Source organism: Carassius gibelio, chromosome B7, assembly GCF_023724105.1.
Source record: "Carassius gibelio isolate Cgi1373 ecotype wild population from Czech Republic chromosome B7, carGib1.2-hapl.c, whole genome shotgun sequence".
In the NCBI taxonomy this organism is placed as follows: Eukaryota; Metazoa; Chordata; class Actinopteri; order Cypriniformes; family Cyprinidae; genus Carassius; species Carassius gibelio.
This window is the reverse complement of record NC_068402.1, coordinates 22,165,781-22,171,780: the sequence shown is the minus strand read 5'-3', so window position 1 is coordinate 22,171,780 and position 6,000 is coordinate 22,165,781.

Here is a 6,000-nt window from a genome sequence, read left to right as displayed (position 1 = left end):
CATGAGTATCTACTGCATGTGTTCAGTCTGAGCATGGTTTTCAGTCAGCAAGGCTGCTTGAGAGGTTTTCAAAAGTTCAAAAAGTGAGCTTTGACAAACCTTTGACAAGAAGTACCTTGAGTGCTTGAATAATCAGTCCTGGATGAAAAATGTAAAGACAAGGTTGCTTTTATTTACTAGGGAGCATGTGTGGGCGAAAAGGGTGGCATCTCCAATTGCGACGGGAAACAGCAATTTACAGTAAAATGTTTCAAATAAACAAAAACAATTGGAGCTTTCTAGAACCTCATTTACAGAGGCAATGAAGGTTGATATAGCAGTGTCAAAAAAATAAAATTAAATACATGTTTTATATAACAACAGGACAGTAGTGGAAATAGCCAGATGCTTGATCCCAATGTGAACTATGTGAATTAGCTGTTTCGAATGTGTACCATAATCTCACTATCGATCATAAATATTATATTATAGTACTACTGAAAGCTTTTACTGGCCACCTCAAACTCATATACAAACCAACAAACCTTCCTAAAGCATTTCCTTTCCTCCCACACTCAGTTAAGGAGCGAGGTTTTACTTTATTTTACCTCCCTGTTTTCCTGGAACAGTGCCCACTCTCTAAACTGTTGGGCAAACATAGTAAGAGTAGTGTGTCAAGCAGAATAATCAGGCGGTCTACTGGGATTCCTGCACTCGGTTGTTTTGTATGTTCCAAAAACTCTTTCAAGGTGAGAGAGCAATTCATCATTGTATTTTGCGATGGAGGAGATCCACCCTTCTCCGCCAATCACACAGGGGACCAAGGGCTTCGGTTTGACAGAATCAGATCTGACTTTTTCAAGTCACTTTCTGGATGTGCCTGACTGTCAATGTTTATTTTGCTCAAATTGATGACGAGCTTCAACAGTTTTTCCACAAGTATACTATGCATCTCAGTTGCTTGACAAATAGTCCCATGTGAGTGGCAAGAGTCTTGTTGTTGGATTGCCAGGCATCTGTAGGAGAGGCCCTCTTCTCTGTTCCTTAACTGCAGCTGCGCTTCTCACGCTGACACTTGCTGGCATTGGGATGCTTGCTGGTTCTTTTTCAAAATACTCTTGAGTCAAGGAGTCAAGCTCAACCTTTCTGCAATTTTTGTTTATGTCTAAATGCATTTATAAATGTCTCTTTGGGCAACTGCGCCATTCAGAAGTGATTGAGAATGGCTTGCGATTTACAATTTAATTCCCTAATGTTAAATGGCATTGCAAACAATTTGCAAACAATAGATAGATAGATAGATAGATAGATAGATAGATAGATAGAGGGATGGATAGATAAATGGATGGATGGATGGATAGATAGATTAATATATAGATAGATAGAGAGAGAGAGAGATGGATGGATGGATGGATGTAGAGAGAAAGAGAGAGAGAGGGATAGATAGATAGATAGATAGATAGATAGATAGATAGATAGATAGATAGATAGATAGATGGATAGATGGATAGATGGATAGATGGACTGATGGATGATAGAGAGATAGATAGATAGATAGATAGAGAGAGAGGGATGGATAGATGGATGGATGGATGGATGGATGGATAGAGAGAGAGATGGATTGATGGATGGATGGATGTAGAGATAGATAGATAGATAGATAGATAGATAGATAGATAGATAGATAGATAGATAGATAGATAGATAGATAGATAGATAGATAGAGTGAGAGAGAGAGAGAGAGGGATGGATAGATGGATGGATGGAGGGATAGATTAATATATAGATAGAGAGAGAGAGAGATGGATGGATGGATGTAGAGAGAGAGAGAGAGAGAGAGAGAGATAGATAGATAGATTGATAGATAGATAGATAGATAGATAGATAGATAGATAGATAGATAGATAGATAGATAGATGGATGGATGTAGATAGATAGATAGATAGATAGATAGATAGATAGATAGATAGATAGATAGATAGATAGATAGATAGATAGATAGATAGATAGATGTGTTTCTAGGTCCCAGAGCTGAGAAGCAAAATATATTTAAAAAACAAAAAAAGTGACGAATGGTTCAGAATGAAGCTGTGAATGAACTCCCAGTGGATGTGATGCACTGTTGCCTGGTACTGGGAGAATTATTTCTTTTAACAACAAATAAAATATTATGAAACTAGGAATCTGTGAGATATTCGGTGACAGGTCGCAAAATGCTTCCTGTTTAGCTTGACAAAGGGGGACCCGAGGGCTTTACGTCCAAATGGTGAGCCTGCAGTCTCAGATGAGAGGGCACCACTCTCGGGCCCTTTACGCTCTGTTGCCTGCAAAAACTGAGAAAATGTTCTGGGTGGAGCTGTGAAATCCATTGTCCATCATCACATCCGCCTACCACAGTCCTCAGGCTGCTCTGAGACACCTGACAATACTGTCACAGAGGTAAGGTCATATGGACCAAAGTCACCTTCAGTGAGGATACCACACAGACATTCTAACTGCTTGGTAATATTTTAAGAAAAGCATTTCTTAGAAAACGAGCTATAATTATTTTCATTTGCCTTATTAGTGGGATGTTTACACAAACGCCCCATTAAAGCCGACTGTTGCTCTGAGCCTTGTTACGCTCTTACTGTTCGAGCTTCTGTAATGCCATCAGAGAATTCAGTTTAACGTTTAGAGAACAGAGGAAGTCATGCAACAAAATTTACTAACATAGTCCCATCCTCTTAAATTTATCATGTCTGAATCACCACATATTCCCTTCTTACACCGATAATGGGATGTGATGAAATGTTTCACTTTTACTCTGGCTGCATTCATATAGCCTACATAGAAGAACTATCTTTGAATTATGAATGCACTCATGCATACATAAGTATGCACAAATGTGTATGTCTCTTTCTCAGAAATCCATGGTGTTTGTAATGGCACTGAAAGAAAAAAAAAATGCTTTGTGCTTGGAAAAGGTGTAAAAAAAAAAAAAAAAAAAAAAAATATAATATATATATTTGCAAATCTGCCATCCCAAAAGTGTTTAATTTAATCAGATCAGAAAGGGAGATGCTGTGGAAGGCATCATTGCCATGGCAGTGGAGGGTCACGGGATATCTGAGACATTTAAGTATTTTAAAATCAATCAATATAGAGACACATTTGAGGGAATAAGCAAACTAATCAAACTTTAAATTAATAAAAGCACATATTTGAACAAACTCGCCTTTAAAATAAACAAACATTTGACATGGCAAGCATTTGAAATAACAGACATTTAAAGGAACAAAATAAGGTAGAATTGAAAAATTAGAGAGTAAATTCACGTTTGAATTAATAAAAAACATGTAAACAAACAAATGAACACATGAAGTAACACATTTTAAAAGAAAAAAAAAACTCACATTTGAGAAATGCATGCATTAGATGAGTAAACAAATGCACATTTGAACACAAACATTTGAGCAAACAAACAAACAAATCACATTGAACAAACAAACAAATGCACATTTGAACAAAAGCACAAATGAATGAATGAATGAAAGGCTGAACAAAGTTGAAATTTAAACAAACAAATGCACATATGAACAGAAAAACAAATACACATTTAAACAAACATTTAATGAAAAAAATGCACATATGAATGAAACAAACAGACACATATTTGAACAAATGCATATTTGAACAAACATACATTTGAATGGACAAACAAATGCACATGCATGAATGAATGATCAAAGAGATTTGAACAAACAAATGCACATAAGAATGAACAAACAAATGCACGTATGAACAAAAGTATGCATATTCGAACAAACAAACAAATGCACATATGAATGAATGAATGCATGAATGAATGAATGAAGTGGACATTTGAACAAACAAACGCACATATGAACGAACAAACAAATGCATATTTGAAAAAACACATTTGAATGAACAAACGAACACATACTTTAACAAATGCACATTTGAAGAAACAAATAAATATTTGAATGTACACATATCTGAATGAGCAAACATGTCTGTTTCTGAAACTTATAAATTGTTGAGCTATACTTTGGCTTTCCAGTGCCTTAACCCGCCCAGCCCGGCTGAAGGTGAAGGATGGGCCGTTCAGTTTTTCTCCTCTATTCTTATCTTGGATACCGTGGAGAGCAGAGAGCAGGCAGCAAGTGCGAGTGAAGGGCTGGGACCGCGTAAGCTCTTCCCTGCAGCTGCACACCCAGCGTGCTGCACCCTCTTTGGCTTCAGATGCAATTGAATAATTTAAGGCAATTAACGCTGGCAGGGGTTAGGGCCTGTGGCGTCCATCTTTTTCTGAATCTGCTGCTGTGTGGGTCACAGGGGAATCTTTGTTGCTTCTGCTCTTGCAGCTGGCAGTGAGTGAGAGAACACTATATCGCATCACACTGGCAAGAAGCCCAACAGTCCACAGCGTCAGCCCTGCTGCCTGCAGGTCGCCCGTTTTTTGGGTGTTGAGTTTAGCCATTTTAGCTAATATAGTTATCTGGCTGCTTTAAATGTCCTTATTTTACCCCTCAGCCATGACAACTGTTTTAAAAACTAAAAAGGGCCACTTGCGGTCAACAGTACTGTAGTGGAAATGATTCCTAAAGCATCACGATCATCCATCTTGCTTTTTCAAATTTTCTTAATTTAAGTGCATCTTTTGAGCCAGACTCACCGAGACATAAAGTCCATCATGTCTTTAGTGCTAAGATCCATCTGTTGACACATCATCTGTTTTCATTCCATAGGTGGCAGACTGCTGTTTCTTGGGGGTATTGACAGTGTCATTTCTCTGGATGCCTCATGTTGGGATCAAATGAGGATGAGTTTCAACTCTGGAAGGAAAGAAAACAAAAGAGTGTCAAATGAATCGACGTTAGAGGCAAAGACCGACAGACTGACGGGTATTTAACGACCTCCATTTTACATCTGCTCCCCTTCTCAAGTTTACTTGGGTCTAGAATGATGGCTGCCCAGAAAGGTCAAACCTTACCAGATTGTAAAACAACACTAATCATCCTGGCCAGCCCATTTCCCACACTGACATCCCCTAATTTGTTACCAGCCGTCCAGCCGTTTCAAAGTGCTGCCAGCCACAAGCAGTGTTTGGCTTCTCTTTTCTGCTAAATAAGAATTAGCGAGGGTGGTGAAGGGAGATGTGGAGGAGGGCTCAAAGCGTTTCATCAACACTGTTGTCTCTGCTGCTAAGGAGAAGGGCACACTTTATGTAAAATTTATATGGGCTTTCTTGTAAATGTCCTTTGGATGTGACACGTTAGCTCGCCGCTTGATACCAATCTGTAAGACTAGTGTCCTGCTGTCTAAAACAGGGCTCTCCTGCTTGTTCTTGAGTACGGATGAGACGTGGCCACTTCTTTCCTCCCGCTTCCCCTCAGTAATAACAGCCCCAGCCCATGTATACGGGAATTCCATCTTCCTTGCGAGACAGCCGGCTTTGACCATGTTTTGTTGTGAATAATTGCATTATGACATTGATAAATATGAACAGGATATTAAACTTGCTACATGAGGCCTGGTCACAGAACAGGAAAACAGACGTGGTGTGTTTACTGTGCATTGATACTAGAAGGGCTGCTTTCCCAGACACCGATTAAACCTAATAGAGAGCTAAATGGGACATTTGATGGAGAATCCACATTGGCAATATCATTTTCTCCAGGACAAAGTTTAATCTGTTCATATTAAAAGCATAAAAAGAAAAAAAAAAAAAATCTATTGGCCATGACGGAGGTAGCAAAACCAACAGCAGAATACCGTTAGGATATAATACTATACTAAATAATGACTTTTTAAATAAATAATGTGCTTTTTGTCATGATGAAAACATTCTTTTTTGCTACCACTCATGACTCAATTTAATTTCCTCAATGGTATCGTCAGTGACCCATCCTCCAATTCAATTTCCTCAAATAGTAAGTAGCCTTCTGTCCGGGCCCAGCTAACAAGATCCATATGATTTCAATCTCAAGGCAGTGATAAAACACCGTTGAGAAGACA